Raw genomic sequence first — 22,406 nt, 5'->3', positions numbered from 1 at the left:
ACAGAACATATGGTCTTCTATACCCTCCACACATACAGACACATATGATCTTCTATACCTCCCACACATGGCCACAGACACATATGATCCTATACCCCTCCCACACATGACCACAGACACATATGATCTTCTATACCCTCCCACACATACAGACACATATGATCTTCTACCCCTCCCACATGGCCACAGACACATGATCTTCTATACCCTTCCCACACATGGCCACACACATATGATCTTCTACCCCCTCCCACATGATCTTCTATACCCCTCCCACACATGGCCAGACACATATGATCTATACCCTCCCACACACAATCTTCTATACTACACATGGCCACAGACACACATGATCTTCTATACCCTCCCACACACATGGCCAGACACATATGATCTTTCTACCCTCCACACATGGACAGACACATATGATCTTCTATACCCTCCCACACACATGGCCCACAGACACATATGATCTTCTATACCTCCCACATGGCCAGACACATATGATCTTCTACCTCCCACACATGGCCCACACAGACACACGATCTTCCCCCTCCCACATGGCCAGACATATGATCTTCTATACCCCTCACACATGCCGACACATATGATCTTCTATACCCCTCACACATGGCCACAGACACATATGATCTTCTACCCTCCCACACATGGCCAAGACACATATGATCTTCTATACCCTCCCACATAGCCCACAGACACATATGATCTTTTATACCCCTCCCACACATGGCCACAGACACACATGATCTTCTATACCTCCCACACATGCAGACCTGTGATCTTCTACCTCCCACACATGGCACAGACACACATGATCTTCCTCCCACATGGCCCAGACCTATGATCTTCTCCCTCCCACACATGGCCACAGACATGATCTTCTATACCTCCCACACACATGGCGCACATGATCATCCCTCCACATGGCCAGACACATGATCTTCTATACCCCTCCCACACATGGCCACAGACACACAGTCTACCCCTCCCACACATGGCCAGACACATATGATCTTCTATACCCCTCCCACATAGCCAGAACACATATGATCTTCCTCCCACATGGCCACAGACATATGATCTTCTATACCCCTCCCACACATGGCCAGACACATATGATCTTCCTCCACTGGCCACAGACACACATAGTCTTCTACCTCCCACATGGCCAGACACATATGATCTTCTATACCCCTCCCACACATGGACAGACACATATGATCTTCCTCCACACATGACCGGACATATGATCTTCTATACCCCTCCCACACATGGCCAGACATATGATCTTCTACTCACATGGCCCACAGACATGATCTTCTATACACCTCCCACACATATGAGCACATATGATCTTCTATACCCCTCCCACACGCTGAACATATGTCTACCCCTCCCACACAGCCTGACCACCCCTCCACATGGCCAGACACATATGATCTTCTACCCCTCCCACACAGCCCACAGACACAAACAATAACCAATGCCCATAAAGATAAGCCATTACTACACCCAGATACCCCCCTCCTCCACCCAACCTACCTACAGGCCTAACTCCTCCTCCACCCAACCTACCTACCTGGCCTAACTCCCCTCCTCCACCAACCTACCTACCTGGCCTACTCCCCCCCTCCTCCACCCAACCTACCTACCTGGCCTAACTCCCCCCTCCTCCACCCAACCTACCTACCTGGCCTACTCCCCCTCCTCCACCCAACACCCACCAGGCCTAACTCCCCCTCTCCTCCACCTAACCTACCTACCTGGCCTCACATGCCCAACCTCGTGGAGCTCATGAGCCACCCCCCCTCCAAGTGGATAGAAAGAGTTTATGCAACCTTCCTAATCGACTTCAACAACGCTCTTTATTGTTCCGACCTTCACAGATGCCTTACAATTTTCATCTTGTTCCGCCTCTCTCTCTCTCTCTCTCTCTCTCTCTCTCTCTATTTCCATAAGAGGAAAAAAGATAGTTTATTATGACTTTTTTTTTTTTTCTACTGTCAATTCTCTAAAATATATGATCATTAATTAATTCTGTTACACGGCGGTCAATGCAGAGACACAGCGATACCTTAAAATTCCGGCAACAATAAAAAGATTAAAATATATACCTGTACTGTATATACCTGTAGGATATAACCCAACATGCCCTCAACAATATCAAAATCTACCTGTCCTCTACAGCGACAGTGTAATAATTAGTTCTGTAGGTATAACTAACGACATTTAACACACAGCCAACTACAGGTAAATCCTCACACGATAACACCCCAGGTTCACCCCCCCAGGGAAAAAATTCACATAACATGGCACTTTCCACCGACGCTGCCCTTCCCTCAGAGATCATTCACAACGATTTCCAGTCATTTCGGAACCGCATAATCCAAATCACACGAGCCTCACCTCACTCTAGCACCCTCCTTCCCTTCCCTCACCCCTCCACCCACCCTCCCGCCCCTCTTTACGACCCACTCCACAAGTCCATCCCATCCGTAAAATCCTTCATCATTTCACTTTCCCCTCCCCCCTCCCCATGACCCTTCTCCCTACCCCTCCCTCCTTCCCGTTCCTAATAAACTCCTACAATACACACTTCAGTCATTACAACCACCCCCCTCCCATTCCCTCTACCTTTATCACCCACTTTCCCCCCATAAACCCTTCCCTACCTACCTCCTAAAACACACTCCAGTCATTACAACCCCCCACCAACCTCCCTACCTTCATATCCTTTCTCCCTAACCCCTCCCACATTCCACCCTTACAACCTCCCCTCATCACCCCCATAACCCCTCTTTCCTACCTCCTCACACACCCACCATTACAACCCCCCTCATCACCCCCATAACCCCTCTCCCTACCTCCTCACACACTCCACCCATTACAACCTCCCCTCATCACCCCATACACCTCTTTCCTACCTCCACCCACCCATTACAACCCTCCACCCCCCCACATCCTAGTCAAGAGCCGGATCCTTCAGGGTTTGCAAGTTTATTTATTTTTTTTCTTACCCAGACTGGAAGAGAAATGAAGTCTCACATAACTGGTTCATCCGCGCCGTAATAGAGACAGCGAACTAAAACCGCATCATATTTTCACTGACAAACTCACCCACCACCGCAACTATATATATATATACTTATTTAAGAGAGGTGAGGTTAGGTTAGGTAAGATTAGGTTGGGAGTTGGTTAGGATAAGATAGTTTAGGTTGGTTAAGTTGGGTTCCGCCACCTCACCTCCCCCCCACCCACAACACCACACCCCTCGCCCCACCCACCCCCATAACCCCTCGCCTCACCACCACATCACCTCACCTCTTCACCTCAGCCCCACCACAGTACAAACACCTTTTACTTTTCCTCACCTCGCTGGGGCTCTAGACCACCACCTCCTCCTCACTCCGTTTCCCTTTACCGTTACCATTATTTATAAGTTCCATCAACATTTCTTTACATTTTCCGAGGATTATTTTCTTTCCCGTTTTCTGTTAGCCTCTCAGTAATTGTCTAAGCCTTCACAAATATAAATAGCTACTTAACGAGATGTTTATAAAAAGCTTCGTTTCAGAATGTATAAAACACTGTCTCACTAATTAACGAGAAGTCTATAAAAAGCTTCGTTTCAGAATGTATAAAACACTGTCTCACTAATTAACGAGAAGTCTATAAAAAGGCCTCGTTCTAGAATGTATAAACAAACCCCCTCTCTCGTCACTCATTCTCCAGCAAGCATAACCTAATCAAGAACTTTCAAGGCACCAATAAATCATCACTTCCCATCATTTATCTTCAACACTTACCAAAAACACTTGTAAACGAGAGCTACTCCGTCTAACCTTACCTTAATCACTTGAGCATTATGTAAACAAACCTAACCTAACCTAACCCCCAACACATCCTTTACACTTCTATGTCAATATTTATTCTACAAGATTATATTATTCTTTTTTACTAATTACTCTTTTTACTGTTTATCTTCTGTTCCTTATTCATCATTGTTTATTTTCAGATATAGTCAAAACTAATAGAGGCGAGTTAGTACAGTACCACACACAACCCCCCCCCCTCCCTCCCCTCCTCATCTCTCTCCCTCACCTAACCTAACCAAACACCCCCTCCCAGTGTTGTGTAGCCTCGTCTATCATGCACCACTACCCCCTCTCCCCCCCTTCTCCCTTCACTCACGGGTTACCTACGCTAGGTTTGTCTCACCGTTCTCTCCCTCCCTCCCATGTCCTGTACACTTGGATGGTTTAGACTATTCCCTATACCATATCTCCCATGTACAGTATATATATATATAACTACTCTATCCCCACCTACCTCGCCCCCCATTCTCTCTCCTCACGCCTCTGTCTAAAGCATACGATTGGTGTTGTTCCCTCACTATCCACCCACCCCCCCACCCTCTTACAGTACGCTGGATAGTTGACGCCCTCCTATCAACCCTTCCCCCTACACCACACACCTGACTGGTCTCTATCCATTAGTGTTCACCTGCTGGACCATACAGGTAAACCCCCCAGGCTTCATCACCCTTGTGGAAACACGTCACGCCAGCTGCTCAATCATTCACATATACATCCGTGGGTTTTTTTTACAATTATCTTCTGTTGTTGTTTTGTTTTAGTCAGCAAATAAGTCTTGTCATTAATATCAACTGGTTTTTATATTTATCTCATAATTTTTCTTTACGACTCTAAAATTCCTTGTCGTTATACCAATACTCTATAACCTAAGTTAATACCGTAAGCCATGATAATTACACTTTATTATTATTATTCCTGTACTATTAATATTATTACTCTATTATTATTACTGTATTATTATTATTATTATTTATCATTACTGTATTATTATTATTGTATTATTATTGGTATTATTATCCATCATTACTGTATTGTTATTAATATTACTTTACTTCTAAACATATTATACAGCAGATTTTCCTTCATTTCTTTAACATTTCAATCGCTCCCCTCCGTCAGTCACCCCACAACCTTTCTCTACTCACTCTCGACCGTGACTGGTGTCCCAAGTCTTCGTGTGGTCTTTATTTAGTCTTTTAATACGCCTTACACACTCCATGGGCGGGCTAGAGGATGAGCTCCTCCTTGAGCCATCACTTGAGAGGATTAGTCTAGCGTTTCAAGAGGTTGTGGTCAGGGGGGGGGGAGGGGGAACTCCTTCGAGGAAGTAAAACGATAATGTGGTGCCAGAAATAGTATATCATCAGTACTCGTGTGTGTCGGAACCATGGTCAGAGAGAGAGAGAAAGAGAGACAATAGAGATAAAAGAGAAGTAGAGAAAGAGATAAGAGAGAGAGGGGTAGAGAAGTAGAAATAAAGAAAGATAAAGGAGATAAGAGAGAGAGAGAGAGAGAGAGAGAGAGAGAGAGAGACTGTATGTGTGTATTATTGCCACGCTCTTAAACACCTTAAGCGCGTATAAACCAGATCGGTAATCAACACTCACCCATCAACAATTAAAGCCTGTATGAGATGGAACACTAGACACTACCAACACTTCATGCATTTATACTATAATCACCGTGTACAGACGTCAGTAACCAGACACGGAGACCGGCACTCGCCCTGAAGACGCCGGCCAAACCACCCTGGCTTTATTATTACTTATACTAATATTCCTCAGGCCATTGTCTCCTACACGATGCTAAAACAACCTAACCCAACCCAACCTAACCTAACCTAACCTAACCCAACCCAACCTAACCGTGCTGGATGTGTTCATAACGGCACCATGTAAGGCAGTGTTTAATGAGACACACAGACACTGCAACGATCATACCAAGGTCGTACGAGTTATAAACGTAGCCCTCCCATCACCCTCCCTTCACCCCCCCTACCCCTCCCTCCCCGACACACCATGTACGGTTGCCCTTCAATGACGTGCCCTCTCTACCAATCCAAGGACCAAATCACGTTCCTTCCCTGATTCCATTGGCGGGAAATTCCGATCGCGTGGCGTCATCTTACAAGAAAAAGAATAAAATTAAACGTAAAAAAAAACACATCTTGACAGAGCAGTTCCTGATCAGTACAGCAGAAAAATGGAAGTGGTGGAGGAGGAAAGCCCTATGTGTAACGGTTCTCCATGACATAACCTCCCCAGCATCACTACCACTCCATTACAACAACCTCCCCAGCACCACTACCAACCCCTTACCACCCCCTACACAAACTCCCCACCACCACCCCCTTACACTGCGTCCTCAGCACCACTACCACCACCTACACAACCTCCCCCAGCACCACCACCTACACAACCTCCCCAGCACCACCACCACACACAAACCCCCAGCACCACCCCCACACAACCTCCCCAGCACCACACCCCACACAACCCCCAGCACCACCCCCACACAACCTCCCCAGCACCACCCACCCACACAACCTCCCCAGCGCCACCACCCACAACAACCTCCCCTAGCACCACCCCCCACAAACTCCCCAGCGCCACCACCTACACAACCTCCCCAGCACCACCCCCACACAACCTCCTGAGCACCACCCACCCACACAACCTCCCAGCACCCCACCACCTACACAACCTCCCTAGCACCACCCACCTACACAAACCCCAGCACCACCACGTACACAACCTCCCCAGCACCACCACGCACACACAACCTCCCCAGCACCACCCCTACACAACCTCCCCAGCACCCCCTACACAACCTCCGCAGCACCACCCCCTACACAACCTCCCAGCATCACCACCACCCCTTCCACACAACCAAGACGACCCCCTCACCACCCTATACACCTCCCCCTACTCAACACCTCCCCATAACAGGCATACCAAGGGCAATCGTGACCATCTGAAGGCGTGAAGCTTGATGAGGCATAGACAACACCTGCGTCAGAGAGCTCTTCCCTACCTACCTCCCTACTCCAAGTGCAGTTGTTGTGTGACGGTCATATTGTGAGTTTGTTAATATTCATATGGCTACTTGCGTTAAATAAATGTCTATATATTATAAAATTGGTGGATTTGTTCAGCCATCTAAGTCTGAATATATATTTTTTATAGATAAGTTTGGGTATCAGATGAGAATATTTATATATCTTTAACCTGAAAGATTTCTTTTAAGTCAATGAATTTAAACACACACCACACACATACCACACGCACAAACCACACACAAACCCTACCTGATACGTACACAACACACACACACACACCACGCCACACAGACAGACATATACACACACATACAGTTTAAAACCCACCCAAATCATGAGCCAGCTACCCATGAGTTTTACACCACCATTACCATAACGGCCTTACCACAACACCATATACCACCCCTCCCACCACCACCACCGGAACAAAGGTCGTAAACACAAGGTATATTAAACTAGTACGTTCATTCACGACCACACGGAAGATAATAAAAAAACAAAAACATTCATACCTGCAGAAACTTCCTTAACGAGAGACCATCTGGACGAAGGTATGTGGTAGAAACATGTTACTTCCCCCCCACATCATGTGAAATTCTTAACCTTTCACTTGTCACCTTGAGGAACCAATAGCCAGGAGAACCATTGGTAAGGACGGTCACACAGGTAAACTCAGGTAAAGGTATTGTAGGTATGTGGGGGGAGGGGGGTGGAGGGCATGGTTGAAATATATGTGGGTTATGATTATGTTTATATAAGATACTTTGACTACAGGTGTCATAGTAAAAGTTCTAAGACACAAAAACACACCTGAAGAATCTCCACCCCAGTTTATTTCACTTAATGATTAACTAACCTAGGCCTAACCTAATGATTAACCACCCCCAACACTAACCTCACCACCACCCCCCCCCCTCCCCCCAAAATAGTGTTAGGGTAGTTAGTAGTCGTTAGGTGATATAAATTGGGGTCGATGGATACATTTCAGGTCATTTCAGCTTGGGGTGATATCATGGCCTGGGCTTCTCCTGTGTGGTACTTGGGACAGCCTGGCCACAGGCTCTGTACACCAGCATCCAAGAAGAGAAGAAGGAGGGGGGGAGGAAGACCAAGAGAGAGGAGGGGAGGAGGAGGAGGGGGAAGGAAGATCAAAGAGAGAGGAGGGTGATGAGAAGAGGAGGGCAAGGAAGACCAAGGAGAGGAGGAAGAGGGAAGGAAGACCAAGAGGGGGGAGAAAAGAGGAGGAGGAAGACCAAAAGAGGAGAAAGAGGATGAGAAGGACGGGCCAGGAGAGGAGATGGAATGGAGGGGCTTGGGAGAAATCAGGCAACACCTGTTATGGATGAGGACCCGGGATTACTGAGGACTGGTGCTGGGGGGGAAGGGGGGTAGGGAGGAGGGGCTGGGGAGTGTGAGAGAGGAGGAGAGGAGGAAGAAGGGAAAAGGAGGTAGGAAGAGAGAGGAGATTGAAAGAGAGGAGGGGTGGAGAAAGAGAGAGAGGGGGGTGTAGAGAGAGGAAGGGAAAAAAGGAGAACAGGATGAAGGGAGAAGAGGGGGAAGGAAAGGAAAAGAAAAGGAGAAAAGAATCCCTACACAAGACATAAACCCAACCCTAATTACCACAGAGCGACACAACAATCAGAAGACGTCTACATACCTCCAGACATCCTCTCGACCGGCATGTTAAAAGACTAATAACACCCCCCATAGCTGACATCTGAAGCTTACTGACAATATATCACCACCCATAGCTGACATCTGAAGCTCACTGACAATATATCACCCCCCATAGCTGACACCTGAAGCTCACTGACAATATATCACCCCCCATAGCTGACATCTGAAGCATCACTGACAATATATCACCACCCATAGCTGACATCTGAAGCTCACTGACAATATATCACCACCCATAGCTGACATCTGAAGCTCACTGACAATATATCACCACCCATAGCTGACATCTGAAGCATCACTGACAATATATCACCACCCATAGCTGACATCTGAAGCATCACTGACAATATATCACCACCCATAGCTGACACCTGAAGCTCACTGACAATATATCACCACCCATAGCTGACACCTGGAGCTCACTGACAATATATCATCAATTCATACGACATCTGAAGCTCACTTGAGTCAATATACTACTCACTCCATAGCTGACATCTGGAAGCTCATCGACATATATCACCACCCATAGCTGACATCTGGTCACTTTACCACGATATATCACCAATTCATACGAGTTATCTTGAAGCTCACTTGATAATATATCACCACCCATAGCTGACATCTGAAGCTCACTGACAATATATCACCACCATAGCTGACATCTGAAGCTTACTGGACAATATATCACCACCTTATAGCTTGACATCTGAAGACGACAATATATCACTCACCCATAGCTGACATCTGAAGCCATTGACAATATATCACCACCCATAGCTGACATTCAGCTTAATCACTGACAATATATCACCACCCATAGCTGACATCTGAAGCTCACTGACGATATATCACCACCCATAGTTGACATTCGAAGCCTACTGACAATATATCACCAATTCATAGCTGATACATCTAGCTCACTGGACAATATATCATCACCCATAGCTGATACATCTGAAGCTTACTGACAATATATCACCATAGCTGACATCTGAAGCTTACTGACAATATATCACCACCCATAGCTGACATCTGAAGCTCACTGACAATATATCACCCCCCATAGCTGACACCTGAAGCTCACTGACAATATATCACCCCCCATAGCTGACATCTGAAGCATCACTGACAATATATCACCACCCATAGCTGACATCTGAAGCTCACTGACAATATATCACCACCCATAGCTGACATCTGAAGCTCACTGACAATATATCACCACCCATAGCTGACATCTGAAGCATCACTGACAATATATCACCACCCATAGCTGACATCTGAAGCATCACTGACAATATATCACCACCCATAGCTGACACCTGAAGCTCACTGACAATATATCACCACCCATAGCTGACACCTGGAGCTAATTATTACTCTACCTGTGACCAAATTCCCTTCCTTAACACGAGCACTTGAGGTATATGGTCACAATACGTAGTGATGGTGATTGATGGACAGTCTTGACTTGTATGATAAAATAGGGCTTAAATTTCACTATATTTCGACGGTCACGATACAGGGTACAGTTATCTCCAACACACGACGGTCTGGGTACAGTTATCTCCAACACACGACGGTCTGGGTACAGTTATCTCCAACACACGACGGTCTGGGTACAGTTATCTCCAACACACGACGGTCTGAGTACAGTTATCTCCAACACACGACGGTCTGGGTACAGTTATCTCCAACACACGACGGTCTGGGTACAGTTATCTCCAACACACGACGGTCTGGGTACAGTTATCTCCAACACGACGGTCTGGGTACAGTTATCTCAACGCGACGGTCTGGGTACAGTTATCTCAACACACGACGGTCTGGGTACAGTTATCTCAGCACGACGGATCTGGGTACAGTTATCTCCAACACACGACGGTCTGGGTACAGTTATCTCCAACACACACCAATCCATTACTTACGAATTGATCACAAATCCACCATTATCATATAGAGTATTATACTGAACAATGACTCAAACCAAGAAGAGAGACTTTACCTTCAAACTTACCCTCCACCTACGTCTGATGAGCCACAATTCTGACCATTAACCCCCACCCCCACCCATCCCCCATTTTCTTTCTCTTTTCCAGCCTGTCGCACATTCCCACCCTACTTCTCTCTCTCTTCTATAATCTGTCCCACATTCCCATCCCATCCCTCTCTTCTCTAGTCTGTTCCACATTCCCACCCCACCCTACCTCTCTCTCTCTCTCTCTCTCGCCTCCAGCCGTCCCACATTCTCTACTGCAGTAAAAATGGGACCCAGTGGTAATCTCACATGGAGACTCTCCATTCTCAAGGAGGAGCCACGAATAGTTAAGAGCTGTAAAGAGTCTACACATAGCTTACAGCCACCTCGTGTAAATAGTGTGAGCCTACAGTAGCCAGTTTGAGTCTTTTGTACAGTCCATAAATAGATAAGTACAGTTCGTTATTAGCCTGAGTCTTTTAAGTACAGTAGTCTATAATAGTCTATCACCCTACGAATAGCCTCAAGTCTTACGTAGCAACCATCAATAGCACCAAGCTTATGTACAATAGTCAATCACCTATGAATAGCCTGAAGCCAAACTCTGAATCAGCAAGTGGTCCAGCTAAGTATTAAGCAGTGTCCGGGAGTAAGTGTGATCTCCTAAGGTAGGTGGGAAGGATGGAAGGATGGATGGAAGGGAGGGAGGAAGGAAGGAAGGAGGAAGGGATGGAAGGAAGGAGAGAGGAGAGGGAGGGAAGATCTGAAAGAGTTTAAACCAGCACACGGTGGCCGCCATCCATTCCATTCAAGGATGTCCGTCACGGCGGCTTTTGTGTGAGAGGAGTGAGTGGTGGGGGGGCGTCCTCAAGTAGCCCAGTCCAGTCCAGTCCAAACCCAGCCACCCCCTCCAATGGTCTAGCCCTGCTGAGTGAGGGACGACGAAGGAGCCGACGGGGAGAATGGGCGTAAACGACCATCATAATCACAAGAGTAAGGTTACCCGCCGTATAATAGCTTCAATAACAAGGCCGGAGAGTTGTACGGGCAGAGGGGACCCCAAGGACACTATAACATTAATGGCCAAGAAGAAATGACAGTATATCAACTGAGACTACGAGAGAGAGAGCAAAATCTGAAATAACATGTACACTAAAGAGGTTAGGTTAGGTGAACTGCAAAGGGCGTTGAGGTGGTTAAGTTCTGTATGTGAGAGTAGAGCATTATAGAGCATTATCTGAAGGCTAATTTGAAACTATCCCAGCATCATTATAGAGTATTAAACTCTCATAACCTTTCTAACAAGTATAATAAGGCAATATATATATATATATATATATATATATATATATATATATATATATATATATATATATATATATATATATATATATCACTATGTCCAAACTATTCCACATACACAAATCACAAAAACACCAACAAACAGTAAAAAAAAAAAAAAAGGTACCGTATGACAAATTGCGAGCGACCGAAATTATTGGTTGGCAACAGCGTAGAGGAGGGGTGGGAGAGGGAAGAAAGGAGGAGGAGGAGGAGGAGAAAGAGAGAAGAAACGCGAACACTTAAAATACCATCACACAGAACAGTATTCTCAAACCAGCTCACGACTCCCAGACCAACACTGTATTTTCCCTCACATCCAATATATAACTGGCTGTTTTCACGCTACTCGTTACCTGTGGAGTTTCTCTCGAGCAAATCTCGTGCATCACGTTACACTGAGAACATCAAACAGGAATACTTTGATAAATCAGAGATCCATAAAAGTTAACACAAAGACGGGAATAAAAAAAATAACTTACGTAACATTCAAAGGAAGAGTAAACAGGTGGCCTCAACACATGGCCAATATTAATAATAAATATGGCCAACATCATATATCAATTGACCTTTTCATGAGTAAATTGGACACAGTTCAAAGAAATCTATCATGGGCCAGGCTCGTGAGGTGGGCTGGAGAGCGGGAGAGTAGGGTACAGCAGCCAGCAGCAGCCTCATGGACCAATGTCGCTACACAAACACTTCTTCACCGTGGAGTAAAACAAAAACTATGCATTGGTGATTCGTATATGAACAAGGTACATGACGAGTGAACGTGTTTTATGTATGTGTGTGTGTGCGTGTTTACAAGCGTGCGTGCGCAAGGGGGCTGTGACCGAATGTGGGGGAGGGGGTGCTGTGTGGGAGGTGGAGTTTGTCTATACAGGGGGGTGGGGGGAGGGAAAAAGCGGTGTTTTGTGAGGGAGGAAAGGAGCGGGCAAGGTTTTGTCCGTGATGGGGACTGAGAGTTGCCTGTTATAGAGGGCGGACTGATCTGTGCTGCAAAAGGTGCTGCCTGTGCTGCAGTGGGGACTGTCTGTACTACTGAACGGGGGCTGTGTTAGTGCTATGAAGTGGGGGCTATGTCAATGTTGCGGAGCGAGAACAGCGTCTGCGGGGAGAACTGAGATTGTTATCTGTTTGTACCTGAGCGTCTGTGCATCAGGTACACTACAGGATATGGTCGAGATACATCCCTCGGCTTCACCCTAATCTAAACAAGAGAGTGTAAGACACTTGGTGGCAATTACGTTCCACCTGGCTGGTAATCACACCGTAATTAGAGATCCTTGGTCGGTCAACAGAGAAGTCAAGGCCTTCGTCTAAAACACACACACACACACACACACATAATCGTTGATAAATTACACACAATGAACAAACACACAACGCCACTGTTACAAAGACATATTTTCTTTTATAACATTACCCAACTCGCTTACTATACCACAACCTAGTAATGCAATTTGTTTTTTCATACACTAAGGAATTCCAAGGTTGTTATATCAATGTAATATATATATATATATTTTTAAACAAGTGTTACCAGGAAGTAATTAATCTTCAATGACAAAGAGTGTCTCGTTATTATTAAGGTGAAGGAAACTGAATCTCTAAACTTTTAATGCACCATCCAATGTAGTGTGTGTGTCGTCACCCCGGACATGTTTTGCTTCACCCGGACAGTAAGCGACCATATACAGTGATGGCATAATAATCTAACCTAGTCCTGTTCACTACCATGAGTCTCGAGTCAAACACGTAAGCGACCCGACCTTTTGTGCTTCATACGCCGTTTTTCGTTAACTTTTTCCCCCAATATTCAAACCTGATAAACCAAGTCGGGCATAAATGAAGGCGACATAAATGTTACAGATGTGTATTTTTATGACGAGTTACTGTCCGGAGGTTGAATTCTAATCCCTGTCTACTAAAATAAAATCGCCAAGTATAAACTAAATAACATGTGGACTTTAAAAATTTATAATATTAATTTTATACTCCGGCAAATGAAACGTTGTATAAAAGCAACATTAGGAGGTAATTAACTTGGTAATTGGTAGCCCAACTGGACGTGGATAACCGCCATAAATATTAAGAATGAACTTGGCAAATGGAGCGAAACGGCCATAATTCATCTTAAATACGGTACGTCCAGGGAGATACGGTACGATGCAATCAACACTGTACCAACAACAACAGTACGATAATAATATGTTAATAATAATAAACAACCTGAAGAATCTCCACCCCTAGTTTATTTCACTTTAAAATTACCGCCTCTCCCCCCTTCCCCAAGCAAACCTAACCTAACCTCACCCCTACCCCCAAGCAAACCTAACCTCACCTCACCCCCCTACCCCCCAAGCAAACCTAACCTCCACCCCTCCCCCCAAGCAAACCTAACCTCACCCCCTCCCCCAAGCAGACCTAACCTAACCCCCCAAAACCAAACCTAACCTCACCCCTACCCCCAAAGCAAGCCTAACCTAACCTAACCTACCTCCCTTTAAACTTAGATCAACAGAAGAATATCACCTCAGTTTCTCTCACCTTAACATTAACCTAACCCCCCCAAATATTGTCAGGGTAGTTAATCTTTGGGTGAAATAAGCTGGAGTGGTTATTCTTCAGGGTGATCGTAAGTTTCCTTTAGAGGTGAACAGGGACACAAACGAGCCAACTACCTTGTTCCATCCATCACAGTTCAACCATCACTAAATCACTCAAATTAAGGTTCAAGAAATACCTTAATAATTTACTCTTATTAGATTATATTACCTGATGTGAATTATTTATTGGTAAGAATTCCTATTGTGCACGAGACTTGATAATTCCTATTGTGCACGAGACTATAGCCTGCCAGATGAGGGCTGTGGGATGCTTGGGAACCTTATACACTTAACGCCGAGTGGGAAGATAAGATTAACTTAGTGACTCACTGAATAAACGGTCTTAACGCCTGCTTGGTGAGCCCTCCTCGATACATATTGTACCTGGATTATCAGACATATTGGCGAGACACTGATGGGCTACGAGACAAGACTCACGAGACATTGATGGATTTACAAGAGACAAAACTCACGAGACACTGATGGATTTACAAGAGACAAGACTAAAATATAATCCAAGTACCGAATACGTAAATATATCAACCTCAATTTACCAATACGTCAAAAAGCTACATTTCTCCACTATTTCACTATAGGAACATATTTAGGGAGCCTCTCGGAGTCTCCTCAATGTTTACTCTCTCTCATGTGATGCGTAATGACTCATCTGTCCTCTCTCACTGCCTGCCTGGCCTCCCCCTCCAGGTACCAGGTGTACAGATATCGACCGTGTAGCGTCACCAGCTCTAGTTACACACACACACACACACACACACACACACACACACACACACACACACACTGCTTCCGCTGACTCGTTTTCAGCTCTTAATGATACAGTGCCTAGAATGACATACCACACAGACAAGTTTCGAGTCATGATGGACAAACTAAATCAAAACAGATCAGTGTCTCTCATGCACACCAGCCAACCCTCGTCTCCCCCGGAAGTTGGTCATTTAAAACAGCTTCTCCTCCTCGTCGTCATCAACACATTAAACTACACTTATCCTATTTAGTCTAGCCTTCTAATACCCACATACAAGAGGCTCTATGATTAAAGTAATATAGTTTCTAGGAACGTTATAACAACCAAACAACAGTAATTAATGACAAAACTCACACAGCAACAACACGACGACCCAATGTTAGAAGGTTTATACTCTGGGGATAACAAGATGGGTCGTCAGCCAAGGGTAAACACCTCGAAGTCAGCTCATTACACAAAAGCATAAAAGAGAATAAGTGAATAACAACCAAACACCCGGTAAAAAAAAATAAACTATTAAAGTCAATTAAAAAGTTTGCTCTTAATGCCATATTATAAAACAAACACACAAAACTCCTCTCACAAGGACACGCATATATAAACAAGACTGACTGGGCGTGTTCATTACTGAGAACATAATGGACCTTGAGGCTAGGAGCGTCAACCAGGTGTCGTGGTGGTGGGTATAGGGAGTGACTGCCCTGGGCCCCTACTGCTCTATCCCTCCTCATTGTGGTGGCGTGGGAGGAGGTACAGTGTAGGGTGTGGTGATGAGTGTGGGAGGTGCAGTGTTGGGTGTGGTGGTGAGTGTGGGAGGTGCAGTGTTGGGTGTGGTGGTGAGTGTGGGAGGTACAGTGTTGGGGGTGGTGGCGTGAGTGTGGGGGGGAGGTACAGTGTAGGGAGTGGCGGTGAGTGAGGAGGTACAGTGTAGGGAGTGGTGGTGGTGGTGAGTGTGGGAGGTACAGTGTAGGGAGTGGTGGTGGTGGTGGTGAGTGTGGGAGGAGGTATTGATTTTTTATTTTGATTTTGCCGCTTACAGCTGCTACTTTATTGTGCACCCCACACTCATCCTGTGAGCGGTGCGCAAAAGGATTACAGAGTAGAGTTTACAAAGGGTCATAATAATTAACCCCCGTTGTCAGGATATTATGGCACTGAATGTTACACAGTATTTCATTTACATTATTTGTTTAGTTCTATACATAAAGGGTAACTTATTCACAAATGCGTGAGTACAGGCGTGTGAGGCAATGTCTGGCCTCACAGGAGGTACAGTGTAGGGAGTGGTGGTGGTGAGTGTGGGAGGAGGTACAGTGTAGGGAGTGGTGGTGGTGAGTGTGGGAGGTACAGTGTGGGGAGTGGTGGTGGTGAGTGTGGGGGAAGGTAGTGTAGGGGGTGGTGGTGGTGGAGTGTGGGAGGAGGTACAGAGTGGTGGTGGTGAGTGTGGGGGAGGTACAGTGTAGGGAGTGGTGGTGGTGGGGAGTGGGGGGGAGGTACAGGTAGGGGTGGTGGTGGTGAGTGTGGGAGGAGGTACAGTGTAGGGAGTGGTGGTGGAGTGGGGGAGGTACAGTGTAGGAGTGGTGGTGGTGAGTGTGGGAGGAGGTACAGTGTGAGGTGGTGGTGGTGAGGTGTGGGAGGTACAGTGTAGGGAGTGGTGGTGGTGAGTGTGGGAGGTACAGTGTTGGGAGTGGTGGTGAGTGTGGGAGGAGGTACAGTGTAGGGAGTGGTGGTGGTGGGTGTGGGAGGTACAGTGTAGGCCGTTGGGAGTGGTGGTGAGTGTGGGAGGAGATACAGTGTACTGTAGGGAGTGACCGCCCCAACAACTGTTCTACCCCTCCTCATTGCACAACAACACGCCCTCCTGCCTCAGCCCAAACCAGTCTGGTGAGTGGAGGAAACATTCCCCCCCCCCCCTCACTTCATAAGCCAGACATTAAGTTTACGTTATGACGTTTGCTGAGCTATATTTACAACCTGCTACTATGTCATGCCACAATTCTTCTATTTCTAAACATAACTTCATTTCCACCTCAAAGGAGTGAAAATTTACATTGTATATAAACAATTACATATTACATCTCACATCCTGAACGTACTGTGCAGTATGTATTGTTGCATTACCATAAATTGCCACATCAAACAATATATATATTACATCTCATCCCAACTCACCCCCGATTAAAACAAAATTTCATGCACAGATTACAACCATTCTGTGTGTGTGTGAGGCGTCTTTGTTCAACGCACACACACACAACACACACACTACCAGATGCTCACAGAAAACGGTAATGTACGGCCTACAACCACCAACTACTCACTCAGGGCATCACGCTGTCATTATCCAGCCCTCCGCATAATAATGACCACATGTGCGGGCGTCATACTCAACACTGGGTTATCTGAATACAGAGATAAAAGATAATATTTCCTTGTTATATGAAACCCTAATAGTAATCCAGATATATTCACCTCTTAAGCTTAATACACCGATAATAAGCTTAATACTCCAGTAAGTACACCACTAATACCAGTACCTGTAAGTTTGAACTGACCAACGTCCAGTGATAATGTCCAAGTGTTTAATATTCTGCCGTTCTGTCCAGTCTATTATCACATGAGTGTAACAAACATTACCAGGCCAGGGGTCGTGGGGGTTGTCTCTGGCAGTCCAGTCTTTGTAACGCGACAGTTCCAGAGATTTCACAACATAACACAATATCACAACACAATGGTAAAGCTGAAGATCACACGGGAAATGCAACTAAATTAATAGAGATGACTACACAAATAATATATATATATATAGTTTTACACCAAGTTCGAATAAAACTTTTGAGCATTCAAGTTCACTTTAGTTCAAAAAATATTACTATGGCTTCTGTTCACTTTACCACCGTTATATAATATCCACTGTTAATAAGACGTTCCACGGTAAACATTTCACAATTAAATAAATTTTATAGATAAAGGAAAGAACGTGGGCCAACACTGGTCAAACTCGGAGGACAGCGGCACAACCCTCTCCCTCTCACATCAAATACACGACTGCCACTGAAGACAATGTTTGGGAGGCTGTTCGCGTCGAGTTGCCACGCCGGATTAAATTCTGGATATTTTTTCACATGGGATGATCATGATGTCCTAATATTTTCAAATTCGCACAATAATACACCAAACAATATGATTCTTAATTCACAGTGAAGAACGCAAGTGAACAACAGAAATATGTGTTATTGCTCACTCTTTGTGTTGATGCAGATAAAATACTTCCACTCACTTTTATAAAATTGCGGGTCAGGTAGTTTGTTTATATATTTCTGATCAGACCACTAAACCATGCAAAAATCTAACATATATCGAGAAACTGACATAAAATCTTGATTATCATGCAGCCCATGTATGGAGTATGTAAGAAAAATAAATGCTTTAGAACCTGTTTCAAATACGACAGACATTAACGCTTACTTCCAAGTTTAAGCAGTTAATGGCAGTCTTTAAACCAGTACAGAACAACCATACGCCGATATTATGATTGATTATATGCGTAAAGTCGTACCCCGCGAGATGGTAACAGTGTACACGTCGAGAGCCATCTGTCGGCCAGAATGCGAAGCTCCGGCCATTCACAGGTAGATCCTTCGTCCCAATATACACACACGTGCTACCTCCTCAAAACGACCCATAACCCGAAACTGTAGCTTACCACTTTATAGCCAAGAACCCCACATGTGTATTTCCATTTCATACACTTTTAAAATATACAAATGCACAAAGATTTGGGTCGTATTGTTCGAAGAGAGATTTCAATAGACAAGACCTTGGATTTCTTGCTTTGTTTAAGGGCGTGACGGACGGAAATTATACACTGCAATACAAGTAAATACAGGGAGGGTTACAAGACCGTACACGGGTATACAGTTCACACACCCAGCTTCACTGTATATGGAAAGCAGCGCTCGAGTTACAACACTGCTTTAAACCTTAATAGACAGATCAAACGCTGTACAGTATAAGGACAGTGCAAGTATACAAATAAATGTATATATACAGTGTAGGTATAACGAACAAAGGTACAGTATATAGACAGTATAGGTATATAAACTATGGTAAACAGATTTAATAGAGGTTAGCAGACTAATTTATATTATTATTTCTATACTTTCACAACCAAAATATGTTTATGTGTACTTAGGCGTTTGTTACTTTGTTAATTAATTTTGAATAAATACTCTAACGACAAGCTAAATATATTACACAGATTATTTATTGTTTTTTTTCTTTAAGTTTATCCTAATTTATTCATCGTTTTCTCCTTTCCAATATTCATAGAGCATTATCATATCCCTCTCAATGTGTCTTTCTTCCTTCCTTACTCTTCCTATACATCAACTCTTATCGTTTACATTTTTCCCTTTTCTCTTCTTACTCCCTTATCATCCATCTATCTATCTACATCATCATCATCATTATTCTCTTTCTCTCCCTAATCCCTATACTCCTCCTTCTAAACCTGCCCCCTTATCCTCTCACCAATTCCTCCTCCTCCTCCCCACCCCCCTCCTCTATTGCTCCCTTAAAGGTTGTTATTGAGGGGGGGGGGGGCATGATTCAGCTACCTGGCGTCCCAGTAATTGCCTGGAGGTGAGTCACGGTCAGGCGGAAGCTGTGTGTAAGTTTCGAGATCTTCCAGGTGAGGTGGTGCTTCCTAAACATACCTGGCGGCCAGAATGAACACACTTGGCGGCCAAAATGAACATACTTGGCGGGCAGATTGAACACACCTGGTGGCCAAAATGAACACACCTGGAGGGCAGATTGAACACACCTGGCGGACAAAATGAACACACCTTGCGGGCAGATTGAACACACTTGGCGGACAAAATGAACACACCTGGCGGCCAGATTGAACACATCTAAACACACCTGTCGGCCAGATTGAACACATCTAAACACACCTGGCAGCCAAACTGAACCCCAGTATTCCATGACGTGGTAATGAAAACAGAGACAAAACCTCAGGCATGTCCCCCAAAACACAGTGACGTCACCTGGATTCTAAGAACGGGCGGGAGAGGGACTAAATGATCCAGGCGAAGGGTTGAACATACCAACTCCAGGATATTGTAATTCAACTCAAGGATGTGGTATTAATACTAGGAAAAAAATAATTGTTTACTTCGACATAGGATTTTCATGGTGTGAAAAGATGATATATTTATTTATTTATTTATATTTTTTAGATTTTTATTTTATTTTTATTATTTATTATTATTATTTTTTTTTGGGGGGGGGACACCTGGAGATTTAACACCCCCAGGACATTTCACCTGATGACTAAATACCCTAATGTTACACTGGGGGTTAGGTTAGGTTAGGTTAGGACAAGTTAAGTTTACATTAGGGTGTTTAATCAGATGAAATAACCTAGGGCGTCTAATTTTCAGGTTATCTATTTCATTTATTATATTTTTCAGAAAGTAAAACTATGAAGAATTTGAAGCAAATGCGGAGTTATTTATAATTAAAGGAACATCCTTCACATATTACGGACACAAGTGGCTCCATCCTCAGTGAGCCAAGTTGGGTGGAAATAAGGCCGCCTCCTCAGAATTTCTTAACCGTGTTCCCTCCTACGATTACACCTTCTCGTCATTCAGGGTTTAAAATCCTTAAATAAGAGTTCCTCCTCCGTCCTACCTCCCAGCTTTTTACTCTCCGTATTTAAATTAAGTTCAAGGGATGAGAAAAATACTTCACGCTGCTGACTTTTTCTTAATGTAAAGGAAGAGAAAAAAAAATGCGAAAACTTTAGAGAAACGTTTTTACATTTTTTTTAATTAGAAAATTATTTTTTTTTTTTTTTATATTTCGTGTAGACTGGAAGTAACGTTTTGGTTCTTGTATTAAAGATGAAATGAGGTTGGATGTGTTTACATGAGACTGAGGGCGAGTTCAGTGATTATTCCTCATATGTAAAGAAGTAACAATGCACTTGACTTAACCCTAAAAAAAACAATGAGGAATTATATCCCCAAAAAGATCACCTGAAGATTGCCCCCTCTCCCCCCCCAGCTTACATTACCTGAATATTAATCACCCTAATGCTAACCTAAGGATCAGGTTAACATGGTTCAAGGTTCCCACATGTCAGATTTTTATTTTCCATGACCAGATCTGCGAACTATCTAACTCAGCTGAAAATTTCACCCCTATTAGAAATTCTACCGTTTAGATTTAGAGTAACAGTAAACGCTTTAGTTTCCTCTCCTCTAATCATTTCAGTATGACGACGACAATTAGGGATTTTTCTCTTGCTAACCTAACCTAATGCCTTTGGACTGATGGGGTTAATATAGGGAGGTGTATCACTGTCATATGTAACCTGCTCTACATGACTGGAAGTGAAGCAAATGACAATTATGTAACTACTGTAAGAGTAGTCACCAAAAGATAATTTTCGTTTTATAAAATAATGTAACAAAACTATATAGATAAATACATATACATGAGTAGCCATAAATACTATACATTTAAAAATATTATGAAAACAAACTCTTATATTCTGGATTAGAGACTAGGCTTTGGATAGATCTATACAGTATATATCGACTTGACTTCTTTAAGCTATTATTTAGACAAACGCGTCAAGATACAATTAAACAAGCTCTGGGTGAAACACATTGACCCATATCTGTACCTACATTTGTTTTTCTTTTTTATTTATTGAGCACTCCCCCACAGCCTTGTGCAAGGTGAAGCGCAGAAGCGTTTACAGTGCCCAACAGGGAAGCATGCTAAGTTCATGCTTGCCTTTATGTCTCATGAGTTAATGGCGAAGAAGCCTGAAGAGTCATGGGCATAGAAGCCTGGAGAGTCAATGGTTTATGTCATCAAGTTATTAGGTGAACAGGGACTAATGGGGGCTAGGAAGTGTGTCCAAACAACTTCCACCAGCCCGGGAATCGAACCCGTGACATCTCGCTTGCGAAGGCAAGAGCGGTACCATTCTACCACCAGCACCCCCCTGTACATAGATATTGTACAGCTGTGGCCAATATGGGGTACCTAC

At 44.3% G+C, this 22,406-nt stretch overlaps 1 long non-coding RNA gene across 1 annotated transcript in view; it reads right to left on the bottom strand.

Annotated features, from left to right (window-relative positions):
- LOC121880168 overlaps nt 1–18,376 on the bottom strand; it is a 30,395-nt gene extending 12,019 nt beyond the window's left edge. Inside the window, exon 1 of the long non-coding RNA XR_006091499.1 lies at nt 18,325–18,376. This is a non-coding gene — a long non-coding RNA (uncharacterized LOC121880168). The remainder of the gene's footprint in view (nt 1–18,324) is intronic.
- Between the last annotated feature and the right edge of the window lie 4,030 nt (nt 18,377–22,406).

Source organism: Homarus americanus, unplaced genomic scaffold (assembly GCF_018991925.1).
Source record: "Homarus americanus isolate GMGI-L3 unplaced genomic scaffold, GMGI_Hamer_2.0 scaffold30108, whole genome shotgun sequence".
NCBI classification, from domain to species: Eukaryota; Metazoa; Arthropoda; class Malacostraca; order Decapoda; family Nephropidae; genus Homarus; species Homarus americanus.
The sequence above is the reverse complement of the archived record's forward strand: the minus strand, read 5'-3'. Positions and strand labels throughout refer to the sequence as shown.